The sequence below is a fragment of the Thalia democratica genome, unplaced genomic scaffold, assembly GCF_965202585.1.
Source record: "Thalia democratica unplaced genomic scaffold, ktThaDemo2.hap1.1 HAP1_SCAFFOLD_930, whole genome shotgun sequence".
In the NCBI taxonomy this organism is placed as follows: domain Eukaryota; kingdom Metazoa; phylum Chordata; class Thaliacea; order Salpida; family Salpidae; genus Thalia; species Thalia democratica.
The window spans coordinates 12407-18609 of NW_028139875.1; positions in this window are offsets into that span (position 1 = coordinate 12407).

Here is a 6203-nt window from a genome sequence, read left to right on the forward strand (position 1 = left end):
TTCCGTCGAAAGACCAACCGTCGAAGTGCGGAAAAAGGCTTTTATTTCAAAAAAACTTTTACTTTTTTCCGACGAAAGTCGACGTTGGAAAAGGCCTATACTTGACTTTTACTTTTTTTCGGTGCGAATAAAAGTCCGAAAAAGGACTATTTAAGACAAAAACCGGTGTTTTAGGGTCCCCACGGGACCCCGGAAAACGGGTTTTCGCGCGCCATTCCCGGACAAAACTTTCCCGGGCAATCTTCCGGATCGTCGAATCGCGCTGGACCCAATTATCTTTTTGCACTTTTTTAAATAGTCAAAAGCATAACTCAAAATGCCTTATTTTCAAAACCTCATAAAATCTCTAATTTTAAAGCTAAATTTAAAAAAAGCCCATTTTCTTTTTTTTATTTTTACTTTTTTCAAAGTAAAACAATGATGAATCGAGGTATTTGAGCGGTTTTCGATTTTTACTTTTACTTTTTTTCGTCGAAAAACCAACATTGAATTACGGTATGTAAGCTAATTTAAATTTTTACTTTTACTTTTTCCGTCGAAAGACCAACCGTCGAAGTGCGGAAAAAGGCTTTTATTTCAAAAAAACTTTTACTTTTTTCCGACGAAAGTCGACGTTGGAAAAGGCCTATACTTGACTTTTACTTTTTTTCGGTGCGAATAAAAGTCCGAAAAAGGACTATTTAAGACAAAAACCGGTGTTTTAGGGTCCCCACGGGACCCCGAAAACGGGTTTTCGCGCGCCATTCCCGGACAAAACTTTCCCGGGCAATCTTCCGGATCGTCGAATCGCGCTGGACCCAATTATCTTTTTGCACTTTTTTAAATAGTCAAAAGCATAACTCAAAAATGCCTTATTTTCAAAACCTCATAAAATCTCTAATTTTAAAGCTAAATTTAAAAAAAGCCCATTTTCGCCCACTGCGGGCTCTGAACTACTCGAAAACGGCCATTTCCGACTTCTTATTTTTACTTTTTTCAAAGTAAAACCAATGATGAATCGAGGTATTTGAGCGGTTTTCGATTTTTACTTTTACTTTTTTCGTCGAAAAACCAACATTGAATTACGGTATGTAAGCTAATTTAAATTTTTACTTTTACTTTTTCCGTCGAAAGACCAACCGTCGAAGTGCGGAAAAAGGCTTTTATTTCAAAAAAACTTTTACTTTTTTCCGACGAAAGTCGACGTTGGAAAAGGCCTATACTTGACTTTTACTTTTTTTCGGTGCGAATAAAAGTCCGAAAAAGGACTATTTAAGACAAAAACCGGTGTTTTAGGGTCCCCACGGGACCCCGAAAACGGGTTTTCGCGCGCCATTCCCGGACAAAACTTTCCCGGGCAATCTTCCGGATCGTCGAATCGCGCTGGACCCAATTATCTTTTTGCACTTTTTTAAATAGTCAAAAGCATAACTCAAAAATGCCTTATTTTCAAAACCTCATAAAATCTCTAATTTTAAAGCTAAATTTAAAAAAAGCCCATTTTCTTTTTTTTATTTTTACTTTTTTCAAAGTAAAACCAATGATGAATCGAGGTATTTGAGCGGTTTTCGATTTTTACTTTTACTTTTTTCGTCGAAAAACCAACATTGAATTACGGTATGTAAGCTAATTTAAATTTTTACTTTTACTTTTTCCGTCGAAAGACCAACCGTCGAAGTGCGGAAAAAGGCTTTTATTTCAAAAAAACTTTTACTTTTTTCCGACGAAAGTCGACGTTGGAAAAGGCCTATACTTGACTTTTACTTTTTTTCGGTGCGAATAAAAGTCCGAAAAAGGACTATTTAAGACAAAAACCGGTGTTTTAGGGTCCCCACGGGACCCCGAAAACGGGTTTTCGCGCGCCATTCCCGGACAAAACTTTCCCGGGCAATCTTCCGGATCGTCGAATCGCGCTGGACCCAATTATCTTTTTGCACTTTTTTAAATAGTCAAAAGCATAACTCAAAAATGCCTTATTTTCAAAACCTCATAAAATCTCTAATTTTAAAGCTAAATTTAAAAAAAGCCCATTTTCTTTTTTTTATTTTTACTTTTTTCAAAGTAAAACCAATGATGAATCGAGGTATTTGAGCGGTTTTCGATTTTTACTTTTACTTTTTTCGTCGAAAAACCAACATTGAATTACGGTATGTAAGCTAATTTAAATTTTTACTTTTACTTTTTCCGTCGAAAGACCAACCGTCGAAGTGCGGAAAAAGGCTTTTATTTCAAAAAAACTTTTACTTTTTTCCGACGAAAGTCGACGTTGGAAAAGGCCTATACTTGACTTTTACTTTTTTTCGGTGCGAATAAAAGTCCGAAAAAGGACTATTTAAGACAAAAACCGGTGTTTTAGGGTCCCCACGGGACCCCGAAAACGGGTTTTCGCGCGCCATTCCCGGACAAAACTTTCCCGGGCAATCTTCCGGATCGTCGAATCGCGCTGGACCCAATTATCTTTTTGCACTTTTTTAAATAGTCAAAAGCATAACTCAAAAATGCCTTATTTTCAAAACCTCATAAAATCTCTAATTTTAAAGCTAAATTTAAAAAAAGCCCATTTTCGCCCACTGCGGGCTCTGAACTACTCGAAAACGGCCATTTCCGACTTCTTATTTTTACTTTTTTCAAAGTAAAACCAATGATGAATCGAGGTATTTGAGCGGTTTTCGATTTTTACTTTTACTTTTTTCGTCGAAAAACCAACATTGAATTACGGTATGTAAGCTAATTTAAATTTTTACTTTTACTTTTTCCGTCGAAAGACCAACCGTCGAAGTGCGGAAAAAGGCTTTTATTTCAAAAAACTTTTACTTTTTTCCGACGAAAGTCGACGTTGGAAAAGGCCTATACTTGACTTTTACTTTTTTTCGGTGCGAATAAAAGTCCGAAAAAGGACTATTTAAGACAAAAACCGGTGTTTTAGGGTCCCCACGGGACCCCGAAAACGGGTTTTCGCGCGCCATTCCCGGACAAAACTTTCCCGGGCAATCTTCCGGATCGTCGAATCGCGCTGGACCCAATTATCTTTTTGCACTTTTTTAAATAGTCAAAAGCATAACTCAAAAATGCCTTATTTTCAAAACCTCATAAAATCTCTAATTTTAAAGCTAAATTTAAAAAAAGCCCATTTTCTTTTTTTTATTTTTACTTTTTTCAAAGTAAAACCAATGATGAATCGAGGTATTTGAGCGGTTTTCGATTTTTACTTTTACTTTTTTCGTCGAAAAACCAACATTGAATTACGGTATGTAAGCTAATTTAAATTTTTACTTTTACTTTTTCCGTCGAAAGACCAACCGTCGAAGTGCGGAAAAAGGCTTTTATTTCAAAAAAACTTTTACTTTTTTCCGACGAAAGTCGACGTTGGAAAAGGCCTATACTTGACTTTTACTTTTTTTCGGTGCGAATAAAAGTCCGAAAAAGGACTATTTAAGACAAAAACCGGTGTTTTAGGGTCCCCACGGGACCCCGAAAACGGGTTTTCGCGCGCCATTCCCGGACAAAACTTTCCCGGGCAATCTTCCGGATCGTCGAATCGCGCTGGACCCAATTATCTTTTTGCACTTTTTTAAATAGTCAAAAGCATAACTCAAAAATGCCTTATTTTCAAAACCTCATAAAATCTCTAATTTTAAAGCTAAATTTAAAAAAAGCCCATTTTCGCCCACTGCGGGCTCTGAACTACTCGAAAACGGCCATTTCCGACTTCTTATTTTTACTTTTTTCAAAGTAAAACCAATGATGAATCGAGGTATTTGAGCGGTTTTCGATTTTTACTTTTACTTTTTTCGTCGAAAAACCAACATTGAATTACGGTATGTAAGCTAATTTAAATTTTTACTTTTACTTTTTCCGTCGAAAGACCAACCGTCGAAGTGCGGAAAAAGGCTTTTATTTCAAAAAAACTTTTACTTTTTTCCGACGAAAGTCGACGTTGGAAAAGGCCTATACTTGACTTTTACTTTTTTTCGGTGCGAATAAAAGTCCGAAAAAGGACTATTTAAGACAAAAACCGGTGTTTTAGGGTCCCCACGGGACCCCGAAAACGGGTTTTCGCGCGCCATTCCCGGACAAAACTTTCCCGGGCAATCTTCCGGATCGTCGAATCGCGCTGGACCCAATTATCTTTTTGCACTTTTTTAAATAGTCAAAAGCATAACTCAAAAATGCCTTATTTTCAAAACCTCATAAAATCTCTAATTTTAAAGCTAAATTTAAAAAAAGCCCATTTTCTTTTTTTTATTTTTACTTTTTTCAAAGTAAAACCAATGATGAATCGAGGTATTTGAGCGGTTTTCGATTTTTACTTTTACTTTTTTCGTCGAAAAACCAACATTGAATTACGGTATGTAAGCTAATTTAAATTTTTACTTTTACTTTTTCCGTCGAAAGACCAACCGTCGAAGTGCGGAAAAAGGCTTTTATTTCAAAAAAACTTTTACTTTTTTCCGACGAAAGTCGACGTTGGAAAAGGCCTATACTTGACTTTTACTTTTTTTCGGTGCGAATAAAAGTCCGAAAAAGGACTATTTAAGACAAAAACCGGTGTTTTAGGGTCCCCACGGGACCCCGAAAACGGGTTTTCGCGCGCCATTCCCGGACAAAACTTTCCCGGGCAATCTTCCGGATCGTCGAATCGCGCTGGACCCAATTATCTTTTTGCACTTTTTTAAATAGTCAAAAGCATAACTCAAAAATGCCTTATTTTCAAAACCTCATAAAATCTCTAATTTTAAAGCTAAATTTAAAAAAAGCCCATTTTCTTTTTTTTATTTTTACTTTTTTCAAAGTAAAACCAATGATGAATCGAGGTATTTGAGCGGTTTTCGATTTTTACTTTTACTTTTTTCGTCGAAAAACCAACATTGAATTACGGTATGTAAGCTAATTTAAATTTTTACTTTTACTTTTTCCGTCGAAAGACCAACCGTCGAAGTGCGGAAAAAGGCTTTTATTTCAAAAAAACTTTTACTTTTTTCCGACGAAAGTCGACGTTGGAAAAGGCCTATACTTGACTTTTACTTTTTTTCGGTGCGAATAAAAGTCCGAAAAAGGACTATTTAAGACAAAAACCGGTGTTTTAGGGTCCCCACGGGACCCCGAAAACGGGTTTTCGCGCGCCATTCCCGGACAAAACTTTCCCGGGCAATCTTCCGGATCGTCGAATCGCGCTGGACCCAATTATCTTTTTGCACTTTTTTAAATAGTCAAAAGCATAACTCAAAAATGCCTTATTTTCAAAACCTCATAAAATCTCTAATTTTAAAGCTAAATTTAAAAAAAGCCCATTTTCGCCCACTGCGGGCTCTGAACTACTCGAAAACGGCCATTTCCGACTTCTTATTTTTACTTTTTTCAAAGTAAAACCAATGATGAATCGAGGTATTTGAGCGGTTTTCGATTTTTACTTTTACTTTTTTCGTCGAAAAACCAACATTGAATTCGAGGTATTTGAGCGGTTTTCGATTTTTACTTTTACTTTTTTCGTCGAAAAACCAACATTGAATTACGGTATGTAAGCTAATTTAAATTTTTACTTTTACTTTTTCCGTCGAAAGACCAACCGTCGAAGTGCGGAAAAAGGCTTTTATTTCAAAAAAACTTTTACTTTTTTCCGACGAAAGTCGACGTTGGAAAAGGCCTATACTTGACTTTTACTTTTTTTCGGTGCGAATAAAAGTCCGAAAAAGGACTATTTAAGACAAAAACCGGTGTTTTAGGGTCCCCACGGGACCCCGAAAACGGGTTTTCGCGCGCCATTCCCGGACAAAACTTTCCCGGGCAATCTTCCGGATCGTCGAATCGCGCTGGACCCAATTATCTTTTTGCACTTTTTTAAATAGTCAAAAGCATAACTCAAAAATGCCTTATTTTCAAAACCTCATAAAATCTCTAATTTTAAAGCTAAATTTAAAAAAAGCCCATTTTCTTTTTTTTATTTTTACTTTTTTCAAAGTAAAACCAATGATGAATCGAGGTATTTGAGCGGTTTTCGATTTTTACTTTTACTTTTTTCGTCGAAAAACCAACATTGAATTACGGTATGTAAGCTAATTTAAATTTTTACTTTTACTTTTTCCGTCGAAAGACCAACCGTCGAAGTGCGGAAAAAGGCTTTTATTTCAAAAAAACTTTTACTTTTTTCCGACGAAAGTCGACGTTGGAAAAGGCCTATACTTGACTTTTACTTTTTTTCGGTGCGAATAAAAGTCCGAAAAAGG